General features: G+C 35.8%; 1 long non-coding RNA gene across 1 annotated transcript; it reads right to left on the bottom strand.

The window, feature by feature from the left end:
* Positions 1–5,107: 5,107 nt before the first annotated feature.
* Positions 5,108–19,715, bottom strand: LOC115922920. The gene is made up of 3 exons (XR_004063676.1): positions 19,586–19,715; positions 8,846–9,017; positions 5,108–7,823 (listed from the first exon to the last, which is right to left on the bottom strand). It is a non-coding gene; the product is annotated as an uncharacterized LOC115922920 (long non-coding RNA).
* Positions 19,716–21,637: the final 1,922 nt, after the last annotated feature.

The following is a 21,637-nucleotide window of genomic DNA, read 5'->3' as shown; positions in this document are numbered from 1 at the left end:
TACTCCTTGTAAATGTGATTTTTGGGGATGCATTTTTTTGTAACTTAAGAATGAAAGGTTGACTGGGTGAATTAGGGCCCTTTTAGAAATAAATGTACATGTAGTTGTAACGTTTTCAAATGGATGAAAGTTTTACGGTGTAATTGTTGAAATCAAGAATTTTAAATTCTGTTTTCATGTTCTCACAATAGTTGTGTTAAAATTACAATAAGAAAGTTAAAACTTGTAAAAATATGCCACCTTGAAAATGGACTAGACTGAATAATTTTGAATTTGTAATATCTATGACAATTATCAACTGCTTCAAATTATGAACCACAGCATTAAGGGTGGTTTGCAGTGGAACTTACATGATTTGCATATTTAATATCAAAATTTAAACTGTAAGCTAACTTTGGCAGACAACACCGAATTCATTGAAAACTTTACTGTGAATAGATGAAGATGATGATGATAATAGTGACGATGTTGGTGGTGATGATGATGATGGGGATAATGATGGTAGTAGTGGGGATAATGATGGTAGTAGTGACGACGACGATGATGATGGTGGTGATGATGGTATAGTAATGATGATGGTGGTGGTAATGGTGGTAGTAGTGATGATGATGATAATGATGGTAGTAATGATGGTGGTGATGATGGTGATAATGAAAGTTGTAATGCTGGTGGTGATGATTGTAGTAGTGATGATGATGGTGATGATGATGGTAGTAGTGGTGATGATGATGGTAGTAGTGGTGATGATGATGGTAGTAGTGACGACGATGATGATGGTAGTGATGATAGTATAGTAGTGATGATGGTGGTAGTAGTGATGATAATGATGGTAGTAATGATGGTGGTGATAATGATGATAGTGATCGTAGTAGTGGTGATGATGATGGTAGTAGTGATGATGGTGGTGGTGAAAATGATGGTAGTAGTGATGATGATGGCACCAAGGGTGATGGTGATGATACATGTATAATAATGATATTTATACAATAATATTAAAGCATGTACTAATAATATCCCACTCCTTAAAGCAATTTCCTTTATCAAAAACAAGTAAACTTATACCTTTTAATTGTGCATTTTAAATTCAAATGTTTTGTATGACTAAATCGAAATAAGTACATGTAACTACAGAAAAAAATAAACCTTGTCGTGCAATTCAACAGGGAGAGTCATCATTGTCATCACCAATGTCATCATCACCCCTCCCCCTCTTCTCTCTCTCTCTCTCTCTCTCCCTCCCCCCTCTCTCTCTCTCTCTCTCTCTCTCTCCCAAGGCGGTATAAATCACATGAAGATAAATGTTTGTCACATTTTAACAATAAGTTGATCGGCATTGATGACCAAATAATAATCACCATAGTTGTTCAAGCAATCAATGTACGAGAAATTTTGTGAAAAAATAGCTTAATATTCAGGTGGCTTAGTGAAATTACCGTTACTTGCCAGATCAAAAGCACCATTTTTGGTATAGTGCTTCCTTAGGACCTACTGAACGATAGTAGGGTAGGAGCCTCGGCAAAAATATCATTTAAGGGTGTGGGCGGGGGCGTCGCCTCGTAGACCACATAAAATTCATAAGGTATTATAACATTGAGATTTGTAGTACAGTCATCCTTTTTGGTACAGGGCTTCATTAGGACCTGCTGAATCAGTGGTGGATCCAGGGAGTGGGGCCCGGGGAGCCCGAACCCCCCCCCCCCTCCCCCTTGAGGTGAAAATTTTTAAATTTTCGACACTCCACCCCCCCCCCCCCCCCCCCCCACTGAGCGAATTTTCGGCCGGCGCGATTTTCTAATTTTGGGGAGCAAAACAAATTTAAAAAATAGTGCTCACTACCCCCCCCCCCCCCCCTGGATCCGCGCCTGTGCTGAATGATGGTAGGGTAGAAGCCCCCGGCATAATTATTCATATATGTGCGATTGGGGGCCCCATGGGTTTCACAAAAACCCAATGTTATATTATCTTATAAAATATTTGGGGGCTACGAGGCGACGCCCCCACCCACACCCTTATATGATATTTTTGCCGGGGCTCCTTCCCTAATATAGTTCAGAAGGTCCTAAGGGAGCCCTGTACCAAAAATGGCATTTGTACAGCAACAAATCAATGTTGTAAAATTATTTGGGGGCTCCAAAAAGACGCTCCCGCCCCCACACCCTTTAATCGATTTTGTTGCCGGGGGCTCTTAGCCTAATATCGTTTAGTAAGTCCTAACGAAGCCCTGTACCAAAAATTGTGCTTTTATCCAGCAAATAACGATAATCGATAAATTTGACTATATTCGGGTATAGCGGCGACTAAACAGCTTTGTAAAAACTTCTTCCTTTCATTTTGTTGTTGTTTTTTCTTGTTCTTTCTTTTCTACACTTTACAATGAATATGTCAAATAACGCTTCATATAGTAAATGAGCCTGAAGAAAGAGACTATGAGCCACTTGCGTAGTTCAATTTCTTTATTTGCGTCGATTGCAAAAGAGTCAATAGAGGGCTTTTTCCACTTTAAACAACGGTACGTAGTCTCATAATTCTGTCGCTGTAAAATTGGAAGTAAAATATCCGAAGTAACTGAGACAAACCCCTATTTTTTTTCTTCAAATTTATCTTTAATTTTGTTTTGCAGATGAAAAATTTCGGGATGGGTCGCATATCATGATTGTTGAATAATAACAACACTCTCTATCATGATATTTCAAAGTGCATGTGTATTTACGTTTTTAATACCAATGGTTTAAAAAAAGGGTACTTTTCCGCTTTTTCTTGTTAGTGTCATAAACTTATCAATTGGCTTCATTTAAAAGAATTTTTTAACAGTTTTGTTTGTTGCATGATGCCTAATCTGCAAATTATTCATCAGGATAATCTTCCATTTAAAGAAAATATTTGTTCTTCTTGTTTTGACATTTGATCGATGGTCGTCTAATCGGACATATACAAAAGGAGCGGGGGTTCATTAATTTTTATTAATAACATCAGCTAAAACGGCCTATAGGGCTTAACTGCAGAATTATCCACCATCCATGATAATGAATTAGGGTTAGGATTAGGGTCAGTGACAGGGGCTGGGTTAGAAGTAGGGTTAAGCTAGGATTGGGGTAAGGTTAAGTGTTATGACAAGGGTTAGGGGTATGACTAGGGTTAGGGCAATTTTAGGACTACGGTTGAGGTTACAATTAGTGTTGCTCTGTTCAACCCATGCAGCTCATTTTGGATTACCTAGAAATCCTTTTTTTAAGCAGGTTAAATTTAAGATTAAATAATTTGAAAATATTAATACATTGAGGATTGCCGTCTTTATCCAATTTTGTTTCCCTGATTATCAAAATTAACTATTTTTCAATCAAAATGCAATTGTTGATGAAAAATTCAAAAAAATATCCATACTGCCCCCCCCCCCCCCCCCGTAACACGCATCCAACACAAATTATCCCCCCTTCTGAATTTGATCGCCGTAAAGTCGATCGATCGACACAAATAAGGAAGTGGCGGGTAGCATTTTATTTAAAACATCAGGCAAACTGCAGAATAATCCACCATCAATAATAATGATTTTAGGGTTGAGGTTATGGTCAGGGAGAGGGTTGTTACTGGGGTGAGGTTCAGGGTTTAGAGTTAGGGTTAGGACAAGGGTTAGGACTAGGGTAAGGTTACGGGTTAGATCTAGGGTTAAGGATTATATCTAGGTTTAGGACTAGGGTTAATGTTACAATTAGTGTTACAAATTGGTTTACGTTCAACCCGTTCAGCTCGTTTCGGATGATTTATAAATTCAGTTTTTAAATAGGTTCAGCAAGGATGAATTAATTTGCAAATAGTAATCAATGAAGATTGACCGATCTTGTTTCCCCGATTATCAAAATTAACCATCTTTAATTAAATCTATCATCTTTACTTAAATCTAATTGCAACTTTTAATAAAAAAAAGCATACCCACCGTGCCCCCCGTTAATACACATCCAAGCCCATCCAAGCTCATCCAAGACACATAAACGGACACCAATCCCCCCCCCCCCCCGAGGCCAACTAGCTATAATGACCATTATTCATAAAGACCGCTATTTATTAGGACCATTATTATAAGAACCGCTATTTATAATTTGAGAAAAGGGTAATTATTCATAAGGATAGCTAATCTTAATCGAAGAGTGTCGATATTTATCATTTGAGAAGAGAGTAGCTATTCATAAAACAGAATGAAGGTCGCTCTTTATAATGCGGAATGGGGGTCGCTATTCATAAAAAAAAATGAATAAGCAACAAAATGACAAGAGAGTTAATTGTTGGCTAGGAGCACCCCTATGGCTGTGGCGTATTTATTATGGAAAGCAACGCTTTTTTCGGATTATGAATATCGACCCTCTTCTCATATTATGAATAGCGACCCTCATTCTGCATTAATTATAAATAGTGCCCCTAAATTTATCTTATGAATAGCGGTCCTAGTGACCCCCAATATAAATTATGAAAAGCGACCCTCATCTCACATTATGAATAACGGTCCTCATGCTTTTATCAATAGTTACCGCCTTCGTGTTTTATATATGCAGTTCGACGTTATGAATAGCGAGATTACCCCCACACCCTCTGGTGTTGAAGATTGGAGGCCTAACCAAATATTGAAAGGGGAAAAGACGGGGGAAAGGGAAAAATCAGAAAATCAAGGAAGATAAGAAGTGGAAGAGAAAGTAAAAAGGAGATGATACGACACCCTACGGGCCCCGTCCGACGCCCTGCAACTCACTCCTACACCCCAAACTCTCACTTTTGCTATGCTACATCATCGCATGCCCTCATTACAACATACAGAGCCACAAACTGACTTATACACACAATCGCTTTCCCTCTGTCGTCTTACTTCCATCATTATTCTTCTTCTCCATGTCTTCACAGTTCATCTGTTCCATTCTTCTCCACCCCCCCCCTCTCTCTCTCTCTCTCTCTCTCTCTCATGCATTTCTTCCTTCTTCTTTTTTTTCTAACTTAACCCTCTCTCTTTAAATTGTTCTCTCCCTGACACTTTCTCTCTCTTTCAGTATTGTTCAATTATGTTTCTATGATAGATCCTCATATATTGTGTGTGACTGTCATGAATTACATTATAGAATATGAATAGGCAATAAATTTGCATTTTAATATGGTTCAAAATCAAACAAATCTTCAGTATTTACTTGTCACACACTCAATTAATCAGTCTCGATTTCTATTTAAAATATGAATATTCCTCACTTAACAATAATTATAAAAAATAATACTAATGACGAATCTATTCTATTTTTATCATCAATTTGTTTGCAAGTATGGAATAAGTAATAAGTTGTCACCTATTGTACTGTGTATTATTTGTACTTGTCTATATTAAGTTTTGTTGAGAGGCTTTTTAAAACTGAGCTTGTAAAACTAATTCTACTACTACCACTACTACTACTACTACTACTACTACTACTACTACTACTACTACTATTACTACTACTACAGTCAGAAATATCAACATGCACACCAAACAAAAAATAAAGCACATACAAAACAGACTTTGTTTGGGTATTCCATGATGAATACTTAAGTATAATACCTCCTACAAAATGTGAGGAAAAATTGAGTTTTGTGACACATGCTCCTACTAAAATTGCTTCACAATAGTTCCCAACATTAAATGAATTACTAACTTTAATCCTGGACCAATACTATACCTAACCCTAAATCTTGCTTAAATATTAATCTAACCTTAACCCTAACCCTACAATTTTGTTAAACTAAAGCCCGGAACAATTGTCAACACAGCAATTCTCGAATTGCAGCAAACCAACATCGTGTTCCTGAAATCATATTTACTACATGGTAATTTTTCTTCATTTACACTATTATATTTCAGCATGACCTATGTACAATAAAACCGGTCTGTTTGTATATTTTGAATGGAATGTATAGCACTATTATCCCCACAAAAAATAGCAAATGTTATTGAAATAATGTATATATTTACACAGGTGATATATCAATAGCCTCATACAGAAGCTATGCCGTAAACATGTTTACAACTTTACAATGCTTTCATTTGTTACATATTTAATGTACAAAGAGCAATAGCTGCAGTCAGGTTTAATACGCCCACACAAATATGGATGTGTTGCCCACACCTGAAACATAGCACAAGAGATAATAAGGCCAGTCAAAGTAAATAATAAGAATGAAGTACCGGTAGGCACTTGGTCACCTTTGAATTCAGAAAACTTATGGAGCTTTTAATAACTAGTTTGTGATATTTAACATGGTTACAGAAAAGAAAAGAAGCCATATAGGAATTTAGATGATGACAGGGGACTAATAATTGTCACCTCTTATGTTTTAGTACAGTATTCAACTTTTGCAAGAAATAATTTCAAGGAGCTTGTAGAATGGTAATCATCTTGCTATCTAGCAACACATATCAGAAAAACCTGAACAAATAGTTAGGCAGGGGGTTACCAACTTTTGCATGAGCTATAAGACACTACATGTAATATATGCCTCCGTGGCGCCTTAAAGTGATCTCATTTGGTTCTTGTGTACATACACATCTTTAAAAAATAGTATGGTTGAATGCTCAATATTTTTGCTTGTTTGGGTTTATTTTTTATGTTGAAATCATCTTGTAATACAAGCTTATAAGTGGTATACCATAACCATTCTCATATCCTTTTATCATTATTCTAATCATTTTACAAACTATTTAAATCACATATAAGGTTTATTAGTTGCAAGATGATTGTACACCTGAAGTTGACTTTTCCTGAATGCCATTACGATAATACCATCAAATAAATATTATCTAATGGACTTTACATAAAGTGCTAAATTATTAATGCAGTTTTGGCAGAGATAAGGTGCTCAAAGGATATCTTTCGGCACCCATTTCCTTCATCTGAGGCCTAAAATAAAATAATAATAATAATGATTCCGCTTTTATATAGCGTATGATGTCTCTAAGTGCTTTACAGATATATTATTACCCCGGTCATCAGATTCAGGCTTACCCGCACACTATGTATGCACATTCTCTACTTCCTGGGGATCATTCCAGCCAGGTGTCATTTTTACAAGTGCACACTTGCTCATCTAACCACATTAACTTTCGCATCCTACATACCGGTAGCTCTTTTCCATTTTCGTAAGGAATTTTGTACATCATAGGGCCGGCAGAAATACATCTCACTTTTCAGAATACCTACGCTTATTCTTTAGGGTGAGGTTTTGTGAGGTTTCCTCTAACAATAGTGGATGATCGACCTTTCACAAAAATTTGTAGTATAATGAAACAAATGGATATCCCACATTTATCAAACTACACACCCTATTTGTTTAACTTGTATAATCTTAAATTGTTTGCTCTAATTCAAACCCAAATTAAATATCATCAAAATACAGTGATATTGAGTTCTGTAAACTCTTACAAATTACACTTTTTCAAATTTGTGTAACCTCCAAGAAACTTGCAAATTATTTTAAATAATTAAACCCTTTAGATATAAAGTGTGAAATTTTATAGTCATAGGTTCTGAAACTTCTTTGTAAGAAATCAAAATATAGCGCTCTTTTCGATTGCCACAGCAGGAGCTTTTTTTTCAAATCAACACTAGTGAACACATATTTTTTTACTTGAGACAATTAAATATCTGGAATTAAACATTAAAAAAATATTCACTGAAAAATCTCCATTTAATGTCTCGTTGAATCAACCTTAACCTTAGGCTGATCATACCAAGGGCCATGCTATTAGCCTCTGCCAGGTCCCTCTCAGTGCGTGTGTGAAGCTGCGTAGACCTTGTACTTAAAGGGATCCCATATGAAATCTGTTGGTTTGAAAAATAAAGAACAGAGCTTCCATTTATTTTTTGGTCTCAAGAACAGTGTGAACAGTGCTAACAATAATATATCTTGGAGTACAATTCATTCAAATGTCTACAATTTCTTCCGAGATGAATTTTTTCCCTATCATACCATACCATACTATCATATCATATAATATAATATACAAATATTGTCTAGTATTAAGTATTCTACAATTGTTGTAATCTTGTACCTGTACACTGTATTGCCAATACTAACAAATGGAAAGGTTCACATTGTTTTTCCCCAATAATTATCTATAACATAACAATCTATAAATTGTATTATATGCAATGCTCTACAATTTCTATGTGGATAAGTCACAGTACAGCATATATCAAATGAAATGACTTTCAGGAACAAAACAATAACAAAGTTGAGTTATTATCATATACTAGTATATATTCTAAGTAAAGACAAATATACTCAAGAGTTTGGTTTGATCGGTCATTTTCATACCGTAAATACATTTCATGCAAAAACATCTTCTTTACCTGCCTCTTAATAAATCATTTCATTCTCCTGCTTTGAAAAATTGTATTTCAATAATAAACACTTTCAGAATACCAATACCACACATTACGTGTTGTTAGGTCAGGCAGGCCATAATGTTTACCCAACCTACATGTAGCAACAACTAATCCTCACAATTTGCATTCTGACTACCGGTATTGAGGTACAATAATAGAAAACAGGTGAATGTACATGTACATGTAATAGCTCATCGCAAGGTACACGTACATGTATGTTTACATTTGAATACATTTTGAAAATTGTCTACTACATGGGCATATTAGTCAATTATGATCCAAAAGCATCAATTTTTACATCCATTCATTGAAAAACTACATTGTACATGCATGCAGCACTTAATAGCCATCAATAAAAAAAATTGTGAAAAAATGGGGTAGGAGTCTTAAATACATGTACCTTGATCATTGAACACCCCTAAGTTTTTGTTACAATCCATCTACATTGTACATACCTCATAGATTTGCTGCTACTGTTACACTGGATCAACTTGATCTACCACTTTTTTCAAAGGATAATCAAGAGCCCCTTCTCACAATCGGTGGAGTACACATGCCATTTCTCCTTTATCTTGACAGTGACCTTGTGCCTTTGCGTTGATTGTCATCAAGTGTCTACCTGCCCCTCTGAAAAATGAATAAGCATTTTAAGAATTATAAAATTATATCAAATATCTAACATATCATACAGATTACATTACAGGATCAAAAGAAAGTATTCTTATAATATTTCAGTACACTACATACATGTACAGTACTGTATGTGTAGGTGATAGATCAATATGTCTACATGTGTACATGCTAAACCAATTAGAAATTTATTTGACAAAGCCAAAGAAATCCATGTTATGTAAGCAAAGGATATACAAATCTTCCAATAAATATTTGCGAAAAGCATCTCAAGTATACAAAACAGTGATAATTACACAAATCTTGTGTATGTGAATATTGTTGAAGATGTACAGTACATGTACATGTACATGTACACCCTGTATAGGAGGCAATTCAAATTTCATAACAATGTGATTCAATCTCTGTATGACCATAGGATTGAATGTACATGTACATGTACAGAGTACTACAAAAAATTGCCACATTAAAGCTAATGTCAAAAGGACTTCACAGAGGATTTGAAAAGACTAAAATGTGATTTAAGTTTCATGAGCTGCTATGTAAAATGATTCAGCAGTGTACTGGAGTACTAGCACTATTCTAAAGGATTTTCTCAGTGTCACATTATAAGACATTATACAAAGCAATATTTTTGAATTTTTAACTAACAATTTCCTACTCGATTTGGTTTTCCTACATTCTTGTATGGCTGGTAGTTTGTCTATCCACAACATGTACTCTCTAGGTGAAATTTTACAGGAACCAGTAGTGAATTTGATCTTTGTTTGCTTTATTACCTTCATGTATACAGTAGCAGGTAATTTTACATGTACATGTACCATGCATTAAAATGCATATTTGCCCGGTCCGCAAACTAACAGTTTTGAGCGGGCAATATTTCCTGATAGTTTCTCTCTTTCGGGTTTCACCATTCACTTTGAGTACAAAGATTGTGTTCCATATTGGACCTTTCAAACAGCTAAAATCGCCGCAAAGTTTGAGCAGACTATCATGCGGCGCGGTAGTAGGGTATAGTGACCGTACGTGATTCACAAATGAATAGGTAATAATTATAATCTTTTGGGAGATACAGTGATATGCATTTATATGTACATGTATTGCCCTTACTGAATCAGTGAAGGCAATACAGGGTGTATTACCTTGTTTCTCCCTCAAGGCCAGTAATATTATGTAAATGACAATCATGTTAAGCTCCAATTAATGACAGGTTATGCCAAACTATACCATTTGAGAACCCTTCATCCCAAATCTTCTACATAGGTGAATTTCACATATCTTGGGGGCAAAGAATGTGATCCATAATAGCTATTCATAACCATGTACAGTATCATCATGATATTCAAACTACATGTATCACATCAAATGTAATACATACCAACATATTTGATTTAGAGAGGCTGTGTTGTTGTGAGGAAAAGTTTTTGCCCTGAATTTTTGTTAACATTTTTATTTACATAAGGGTGGTGTTGATATGCTTACTATTATTTACATAAATAGAAAATGAATTAATGTGACACCTACATGTACAGGGTGTATATCAAGATTTTTTTCTCAAAACTATTGCAGCTACAATGTACCATTTAAAAAAAAGGTAGGCTATTTGCTTAGAAGTCAGGGTCAGCAAGACAACCATTATTGGAAGACATTGGAAGATCACATTACCAAAACAAAGTATTCAGAATTTTGAACCACATTGCTCACTTCATCACTGTATGGAAAGAGAATGACTACCGGTAGTCTGATTTGATTTACATTTCTTTAAATATAGCCCAAAAGAATACTGGTACTATTTACATGTTCAGTGAGATGGAGAAAGGGAATGGCCCATAAATCGTAACTGATACCACTTAAATCTATAATGCAGCCTCACAGCTCACTGAACATTGTATAATAAATTGAAACAGGATTTTCCAAAGATTAGAATTTTATACTACTCAAAATAGTAGGCTTTTGACCACTTCTATTGCAGGTACAGGCCATAGTTCATCCATACTTCAGAGTTGAAGCTGCCAGGAGAGGAATTTAATCTATTTCTTTTTATTAGTATACAAATGTTTTAATTTTCTAATTATACCTCAGATCAAAACCTGTTTTGCTTTAAAAAGTGATTTGAAGAAAGACACTCGCAACCAATTTCAACCAAACTACCCGGTAGTAAATGGAGCTTCAAATTTAGATTGCATGTAAATGTCACAGATATTAAATATTTGAAGGAAATATGCATTTCTGAAACAATCCACCCTGTTTAGAAAGTTGGTTTTTGTTAATATCACTTATGAGAATATAATACTATCCTTTTTTATTCTGTAATACGTGTAGACCTATTTCTCTATGCAATGATACCCAATTGATTGTGGTGCTATTATTGAGAGTTATCATTTTGAGAGTTTCACCAGTTCTTTTGGATAACAAGACATCTGTTTAGGTGCAGAAATCTACAATCACTATGGAAATTAAGGACAAAGAAAGCGGACAAAATATACAGTTCCTCATTCTACCCTCAACAATTGCTATATATGGTAGACAAAGGAACATCCCTTCACTGCTATTATGTAAAAATGTGTAGAACAAAATGCATGTGACACCCGTTCTACAGATTTTTACATAATAGCAGTGAAAGGATGTTCCTTTGTCTACCATAGCAATTGTTGAGGGTAGAATGAGGAAATGTATATTTTGTCCGCTTTCTTTGTCCGTCATGTTCATTGTGAATTTCATTAATGTACATGTATGTATTTTAGAATCAACATTAATATTAAGAGTCACTATTTGTTTTGCAACATTGTCACTTACATGTATCATGTTTCCCATTCAGCAGTATACTGCACATATCAAAGTTACAAAATCCATATTATTTAGGCACCAATGTAAACAGAAATTCATTGGTTAAAGAATGTTATGCAATGCTATGCAAATGATGAATTAACAAACAACAAACTTTTAAAAGTACTCATACAATCATGTTGACAGAAAATTAAAATTAAAATTGCAGAATAGGCAAGGTCCTGAAGTTGGATGTCTTTTGATATTCTTGTCTACTGAAAATAAAGCTACAGGTATTTAAATTCTGTAATACAGCTTTTTGACAAAGCTTTCACAATAAGAGATAACATCATTTCCTACACTGCAAGACATAAACAATAAGGTGTCTTCATTTTTGTTGCCATGCATTAACAAATTGTGTTATGTTTTGAGCCTGAACTCATATCACAGAATGTTTGTTGTATGATTGCTAAATGTTGGTATTTTTATACACTCTACATGTAAAATGGATATTCATTATTCAACATTTGAAAAGTTCTTTAATACAATAATATCTCTAGGGTTGATAAAATGTTACACTTCTATTCAACATTAACCACAAAAACATTTTTAGCTGTTGGGTGAAATATTTGCTCACTGTGTTAAAAAAATTTCTACTAAGAGTTGTTCAGTAATTGAAGTTATGAAAATAATACAGGTAATCACTATTCATTCCATATTGTTGTTAACCAATTGACCTAGCCAATGACTTTGACTCACTCCATATTTAAAAACATCATTACAATTTTTAAATATTGACTTTTGGATGATGAATGAAGTTTATAATGATGAATTTCATGGCTGTTTGATGAACAACACATCAGCAACAACATCAAAATATAGAGTTGTTATATTCAGTGTACAACTGCATGCTTCTGCTGCAAAGTATCAATAATGTTGTTGGATCATATAATATACCAACCTTTATAACAAGTTGAATCCGTAAATAAAGAAAGATCAGAGAAAAAATTGGTGAGAGTTTAAAAGAAGAAAAAAAAAAGAAGGAAAGTTCAAAGAAATTGATTTAAAACAAGAAGAACAAAATTTTTAGAAAGTTGTAATCACTTAACATTCACAACCAGCAATGTACAATACCCTGTAAGTCATTCTACTGGGACATAATTGTAAATCTCCATTCGTTTCACACTTTTAAAACAAAGTTTACAGTATACCAGTCCCTTTTCTCTCAGAGCTGTACTAAAAATATATTCAGAGAGCTCAATAGGTCCTCCAAAAATGAAGAGGTTCTATCATAGTCATATTACATGTGCAAGTGTTGAATGATATTGGTCCAACATTACATCACTATACATGCCCAATCATCAATTCAAAAATTTGAAATTCATATACAGACTACAAATTTCAAACATTAAAACCTTACTTATTACTTGTCTGAGTTTGTTCAAACTTTCACCAGCCTGCTTCTAAATTTTTTCTGTTTCCTTCAGAGCATCTTACTTTTAGGGTTACATTTCCCATAAAACAAACTATTACTATCAATACTTGCTAATGGCTCTCATTACCTTTAATATCTTTACTAATTAGATAAAAAAGGGTCACAAAATAAGCATTAAAATTGTAACTTCAAATACGGTACTCTTTTGGTGTTGAATAACTTGAACACCAAGTGTCATGTGATGGTTTAAAGGCTTTAACCTTTTTACCAGGCAAGTCTTCAATAATATTCCAATTACCGGTATTTATACAATATCTTTTATTGTCATTAAATTGTTTCTCGAATTAGTGCTGTGAGTTTAGTGTGTAATTTCCATTCAGTGCACACAGCCAGTTTATCTTTGCGTGTACACAGTTATGACATTTACCAAAAACAAAAGCAGTATTTCAGCTAGGTACATTTGTACATGTATAGTATGTTGTACAGTACATTTAAGACCAGCAATCCAGCGCGCATTCACAACAACCATTTTCTCTGTAAAGTTGTTACAGTAGTAACAGTACTGCACACAAAATCATCATGCTCATGGAATAGTCAGACCGCAATGATTGACATATTAGCGAGTTTTCGCTCAGCAACATACAGACCTTCGCGGACGCAGAGCACTCAGGTTTACGGCCGTCGCATACAGACTGCCCTCAATACAATATGTGGTTTTGCTTTTCGGTGAATGCGTACGTATTTCTACGGAGGTATTGCATTTGCAATGCCATTAGGCAATTTTCGTAATGTAACCAAATTTAATGCAAACGTCTTGACTTTGTGAAGTGCCTCGATACAAAATATTTCTTTCACCTGATAAGGATAATAGTATTTCAATCAGGGGTGATAGTGAGCACTAAAAAAAAATAGGTTTTTTTGTTTTCCCCTCAACCGCGCCCCCCTTGAGTAAAAAAAAAAAGAGGATTCGCGGGGAAAAAATGGCATTTAACATTCCCCCCTTTCGAGTAAGAAAATTGGGACAAAATTGGGGAAAAATAGGGCAAGATTGGGAAGAATAGAGAAAATAAGAGGGAAGTCGGGAAAATCAGGATAAAATAGAGAAGAAAAAAAGATTGGTAAAAAAAAAAAAAAAAAAAAAAAAATCTGGATTTTTTTTTTTTTTTTTTTTTTTTTTTTTTTAAATCGGGAAAAAAAAAAAATCGGGAAAAAATCGGGAAAAATAAAAAAATCGGGAAACCGATTTAAATCGGGTTTTTATCAGGCCTGTTCAATAGACAGAATCCAAACTGCATACATTAGTTGTTGCCAGTTCGACAAACATTGGGGGTATTTCGCAAGGTAATTGCGGACAGAGAATCTGCGGTTCGTGTGCAAAATCAAGAAGCTACTATAGTAACAGCAGGGTGATCGCTGAGGTACTGAAATCAAGAACGGGTTTTGGCCAAATCTATGGGCGTTCTCAATGACGCCCCAAGTGAATAAACAGCCAATCAGCGAGCTTGTACCAAAGATGGTTATGAGAATTTTGTCGTCTAATAACGAAAGATGACGAATTTTAACGGGCGGATCTAGCTTCTTTTCTATGGCGTGGGCGGGCGGGGTTGACATTTGAAAAATCGCACCAACCAATATTTTGCTTAGTGGGGGGTAGGGAGCACTAAAATTTGTTTTCAATTTGAAAAGCCAAAGGGGGGATTTAAACCTCCTAACCCCCTAGATCCGCCCCTGGCACAAAGGACTCTTCGGTGAATTTTGTTTCTTCCGATTATTGTTTCTGAACAGTAACAACATGAATATGGATATGAATTGTTTTAAAACTTGATGATAAATTATTGTTGAAATTTGATAAAAAGCCGTTTTGTGGCTTGGTTGAGACAAGTTGTGCTAGTCGTGTAGTCCCGTGTGTACTGTATTGCGTTGAAGGGAACAGGCCATTTTCGTAATGTAATCAAATTTAATACATACTGTACGTCTTTGTGAAGTTCCTCAATACAAATTATTTCATTCACCTGTCTAGGATTCGCAATAGTCAGAATGCAAACTGCATGTATTAAGTGTGGCAACAACTAATGTATGCAGATTGGATTCTGTCTATTCAAATACTATTATTATTATCAGGTGAATGAAATGGTTTGTATCGAGACACTTGATTCACTTGGGGCGTCATTGAGAACGCCCGTAGATTTGGCCAAAACCCGTTCTAGATTTCAGGGCCTCAGTGGTCATCCAACTGTTACTATAGTATCTTCTCGATTTTGCACACGAACCGCAGATTCTAATTCCGCAATGAGTTTGAAAAAAATTGCCTATTATTATTACCATGACGGCAAGAGAAAAGACTCAATGGCATTGGAAAAGTTGTAACTGTACAGGTGTAGTAACCATACTGCACACAAAACCATTGCGCTCGCTGGAAAGTTAGATCACAATGATTGGCATTGTTTGCATGATGACAAGAGAAGAGACTCAACGGCATTGAATCAAAATCGTACAGTGTATGGAAATGATTATTCAAGGAAGTAGCAGTGGAACTTAAACTTTATTTTTAGACTGATGACATTTTTGTGAAATATTAACTTCAGACTCTTATAATGCTGAAAAACAGGTGATTATTTGTTCTTCGTTTATCTGTTGTGTAGTGGTGGTTCGTGCCTATACACGGTCGCAGCACTATTCTGGATAATAATTTAGTCTGGTTCTGCATAATAATTTATCAAATATCTTCTACACATTCTTACTTTTTTTAAATTATCTTCAGAAGCATTCATAGAATTCATTGCGTATCAACTATCAACCAAACTACATGTACAGTAACTCAAATGTCATCCAAGAATGGTGGTGTTGTTGTATTTTACAGCTATTTTCAGTTCATTCCTTTTTCTTTTCAGGAGATTTTTGTACATTGTACAGTACATCAACCTTTAGGGCCAATTAAGTGTCATCATTGATTTGACGGTATTGAAGGACTCAGATGGAGGAGTTATTATGTGGTTACTTAATTGGAAAATTGGAAGTGATCAGTTGCATCACAATAAAGAATACCAGGAGTTATACTGGCACATACATGTACATCATTACATATTAGTAAAGATTTGTTCAATCAGAGATGCAGTCTTGTTTAATAGTTACCCTGGTATAGAAAATGTGAGTAACTCATACCAACAAAATCATTACCACTATTTGGCATACATGTACATGTACATGTACAAATATAAATATGGTCAATGTTAACATTAATCCTTATATACCGGTAATCATCTAGTGTATAAGTAAATGTTTGCATGTTTGATTTGGGTTTCTGAATATTTAACTACTATCAGCTTGCCAATTTGATTATTTCAGTAAAAAGAGATTCAATATCATCTGACTTGAGGAGGCGCAATAGCTCAGTCGGTAGAGCAGTGGTCTCGTAATCCGGTGACCCGGGTTTGAAACCAAGGCGATGTGCTAGTTTGGTAAGGCATTAATCCTCACTACCAGGTTCCTCGGAGAGGACCTAAATCCGTCGGCCGTCTGGTTGCTTACTTACAAACATTTATGCATTCTTAGCAGTCAGATAAAATAACCATCACATTGACCGAGTCATGATGTCATCTCTTACAGTAATGTCAAGAGAATCTGAAATACCGTAAACATGGCATAGTGTAACCTTGTTTATTGAACAATAATGAAGTACTTTCATGAATCCATGTTTCAGAGAAAGCTAGAGAATGAAACCTCAAATACTACCAATATATTCACCAATCTCATTAATTTCTATGGAGGTTCCTTGAGTGAAATAAGGTTATATATGTATGTTAATTTGTCCTAATTAGGAATTAAAAACATCTAAATTAGTAATACAAAATGTACGTTTTCTGCATGCAACAGAAAAACAAAATTAAGTATTCTTTTTTTTATCAATATTTATCCTCAAACACAACTTTTTTGAAAATCCTTGCAGAAATGTGTTTTAAATGACATCCTTGTCTTTCACATTATGATACAATTTAAGTGAAATTTTGTCATCAAATTTTTGGCAAATTTGGGGCTCCCAACACTTTAGAGGGGCTTTAAACTGCAAGGGAAATGTTCACTATGGTTCATTGTACAAGATATGTACCAGCCAAATATGTAGTTGGGGGTATGTATCTAAATTATCCATTGCAGGCAAATGATCAAGACCTTCTTTGCATGAGATTAGCTTTTTTACATTTTTGTTATAATTTATTAAGGGGATGAGTTCAATAACTCATCCTGACTTGTCCTCCCAGTGGTTTAGGATGGGATCTTGTTGCGGATAGCAGACCAGCATTTTTCTTTTGATAGGGTCTTCTTGGATTGATTTTTTCCAGTAAGTTTTCTTCCACTCAAAGACCAATGCACTTTGTATACAAGTTGAATTTAGCTGTAATTGGGCAAGATTTTGTCTCTATACGTACGGGTTAGTGAGGGGAGGCTATAGAGTACCGAAGCTGTGACGTCATAAAAATCAATTTTTAGAATTTCTCAATTTTTTCTTCATATTCCGTAAGAACATCAAAGATAATGTCCAAATGTCGAAAACCAATTGAATATGTTAAATATCGGCTGAGATATGACCATCTGAATAAATATACTCCCCATAGGAACTCAGTGTTATATGCTCTGGCTCCTAATGGTTAGGAGCCAGAGCATAACACTGAGCTCCCATAGGACATATATTCATTCAGATGGTCATATCTCAGCCAATACTTAAAATATTCAATTGGTTTTCGACATTTTGACATTATTTTTGGTGTTCTTTCGGAATATGAAGAAAAAATTGAGAAATTCTAAAAATAAATTTTTGATGACGTCACACTTCTCCACTCTATGCAATGCAGTTTGTGTGTGATCACCCATCTTAACTCGCACAGAAGCTTCAAGAAAAGCATCAGATAAGCTGAAAGTACATGTAAGTCCTTCTATTTCGATGTTCTACAATTAATGTTATTTTCATAGTACCGGTATAAGAAAATTAGATTCATTTTGTTTTCAATCATTTTTTTTCTGTATCATTTTGTCTAGATTCTGGAGTAAATCTCTAATTGACCCCCCCCCCCCCCCCCAACCCCCTCCATTGTGCATATGCCAAGGATAACCGTAAATGTGTCGGTGTATGGGGAAGTTTGACAAATGTCAGTTTTATTTCAAAATTCCCCATACCACACAGTTATTTCTGTCTATTGGCGAGAGAGATGCCAAGGCCAAAGGTCTCAATGACTGCTTTGAGGATGATTGCATCTGTGCCATATTGTTAGCACTTACAATTACATGTACACTGAATTCAGTTCCGTCGTGAGTAATTCTCCTGCTCGTTTGCTTGGAGTGACAAGATTTTGCGTGTATTTGTAGTATCACGTTCTTCAATGGCAGTTTGCATTCTTTCCATTTGTATTTTTTTCATTTGTAGAGGTGTAGATCTATGGACTTATTTTCAGCTTACTGTATCTGTCCAGCTCCAGTTTGTGAAGCTACTGAACTGTGCAGGATGGGTACGGCGCTCATGCACACACAAACTGCATTGCATAACCCAGGGCCGCCAACCCTCCCGCATTTGGAGGGAGTCATATGCCACCACACTCCTTTTCCCGCCGTCCCACCAGCTCGTAGCAGGAGACTCTCGCCAACACGCCCTTCCTCCTGCTCTCCCGCAAGCTCCTGGTTTATGAAAAAACCTCACGCCAGACGTGTAAAATAAACCAGCGTACTTGTATCATATGGATTTTGTTTGCTCATGGGGGGGGGGGGGGGGGTAGTGGGCACTTCTTACCCTTCCCTGTTGAGCTCCCCACAGCCACACTCAGTCAGCTCTGTATAGAGGCAGTCAGTGAATATGGAGGAGCCTGACGTAGTTATTTATCATGTTTAGATCTAGATCTATAGTATAGGCTACATGTAGCTAAGCCGAGTCTAGGCCTAGGCCTAGGCCTACACTTTAGTAATTAGTAGGTCTAGGTCCTATAGTAGAACAACCATAACCATTGATATCAGACTTTTCAGAGACCAAAGGCAAAGCAAAGGCAAGGCTTTCATCGGTCCAACATCAGGAACATGAAGGCTAGGTTCGCGCTCATCGATTGACGAGTACTTGTACTAAAATGCATTAATTAACTGACTAACGAAGTTATAGTCTCATCTTCTTAGGCCACCGCCGGCAGGCGGCCTGGCAGGCGGCTTGGCGGGCGCAGCCGGGCTCAATTCATTCAACCAATGGTGGTGATTTGGGGCTTTCCCTAGCTCTAGTCTGGATACTGCGTTAGAAGCACACAGTTTCAACTAATGAAGCTATGATAAGATATATATATATTTAATCTACTACTCTTATTGACAATTAAGGAAAAACCAAAACAAACCTTACCTTAAAACATCTCGAAAACACCATTTTAGCGGCTTCTGTGGCGTGGTCTGTCTCTGAGGAGGGCATGGGACGACGGATCGACGATGAACTAATAGTAATAGACTAGTCTAGTTCTAAGCACACGCAGACCGCTATTTGTGACATTAAGCTGATCAAGTGTGTCTCATGACTCTCATCTCGACTCCAACTGACCGTCGACCCTACGGCTATCCCCAGTGGCATATCTAAGGGTGGGGGGGGGGGGGGGGGGAGAGGGGGTCCCTCCCCCCTGGCCAAAAAACTGTTTTCAAATCAAAATGAAGACGGGCGTCCTCCCCTGGGGTGGGCACAAAAAAAAGGGGGTGGGGGTGTTGATTTAAAAAAAAAAAAAGCAGTGTTCAATACCCCCCGCCCCCCCCCCCCTCGTTGCTCGTGTGTCAATCACGGAACTTCCGTGGTGTCCATCAGAAAGATCACATAATGTTGTTGTTTTATAGTTTTTATTGGCGTGTATATTTAGACTGCAATAGTCTTTTCACAAGCTTGACGCAAACATTATTTCCTATAATTTCATCGTCATTTCTCTCCATCATAAACTTTAATAATGTTATATTCCAATCCAACGTCTATTCTGATTAAGAGTATAGCAATTTAGAACAACAGTCTTAGAAAAACATAAAAATTGACCGGTATAATAATAGGCCCAAATTATCCTATTAAAAAAAAAAAGTTTATGGTAATGTTAAGACTTTGGAACTGTTCCTTAGTCTATTTTAGCAGTGTTGAAACCGTCGATACCCATGTACATGTGGATGTGTTTTAGATGAATGGTCGAAACTAAAATTTATGCTGAACAAATAAAGCGACCAAATAAATGAAATGTTAAGCTTTGCTTATGATTGCGGTCTCCTGCACTTTTCCAACAGAAAAGTTCAGATAATACTTTAAATTTATGATAATATGTTATGGAAGTAATAAATTTCGTTATTATATGTACATATATTATGTACAAAAAACATTTTGACATTAAGAAATTATTGTTTGTTTATGTTGTATTATACCTTACATGTATATTATGTTCTTTGTTATTCAGTTATATTTTATTTGGAAAATATGCAGAAATAAAATCAAATAAAAAATATACGAAATAAAACGGGTGATAATAGTGAGATGTGCCTACAATTTCACATTATTTTATTCTGTTCACCCCACGATCCAATTTGATGTCTGAGAAAATTAGACTAACTTCCGGCAACATGGAAAAAAAAAAATCATTACTGCGTATACTATAGTAGGTAGTCTTTAAAAATGAACAGGTTACGACGTTACATGGTTGAATGTTGAAACGAGATGTTGTATATCGTCGCCTGCACCACGAACCGTCCTCTCTGCGCACTTTGATGCGAAAGTTAGTTTCGCAGAAAACGCATTTAAAGAAAAGCTTTTTTTAAACCGGCAATAATTATAACTAAAAGTAGAGCAAATTAAAAACCGATGACTTCATTCGATAGTTCAGGTCCCAAAGTTACATCCCATATCTTTATATTTTCTTGAACTTAATTATTTACGCCACAGCGAGCATTGTAACAGAGAGGACGGTTCGTGGAACAGATATAGTGCGCGATCGCGCCTCGCGTCTTTACCACGAACTGGCCGCTCTCCTGCGGACGGTTCGTGGAAAAGATGAAATGCACAATGCGCATTGCTATTTTCACCACGAACCGTCCGCTCCTATTACGCGCAACTGAAAACCGTACAAAATGAATGGAAGATGAAGTGACTGAGAATCGGAAAGTGTTGTTTACAGACATCGGTTTTCTAATTCACATTTTCAAACATTTTAGGGATGTTGAAATAATCCGGGTGATGATGAGAGTAAAGAATGACACATCTACTCTCACTCAATATCAATTCTTCAAAAATGATGAAATATTTTTTGTCCGTACTGCCTCATAAACAGAGAAGACGGTTCGTGAAAAAGATGAATTCCGTTACAACAGTAATCCATTTCACCACGAACCGTCCGCTCTTAACAAGATGTGTACAAACCGAATGAATATTTAAGAAAATCTC

This window comes from Strongylocentrotus purpuratus, unplaced genomic scaffold (genome assembly GCF_000002235.5).
Source record: "Strongylocentrotus purpuratus isolate Spur 01 unplaced genomic scaffold, Spur_5.0 spur5_scaffold_13, whole genome shotgun sequence".
NCBI classification, from domain to species: domain Eukaryota; kingdom Metazoa; phylum Echinodermata; class Echinoidea; order Camarodonta; family Strongylocentrotidae; genus Strongylocentrotus; species Strongylocentrotus purpuratus.
This window is presented reverse-complemented; position numbering and strand designations above follow the sequence as displayed.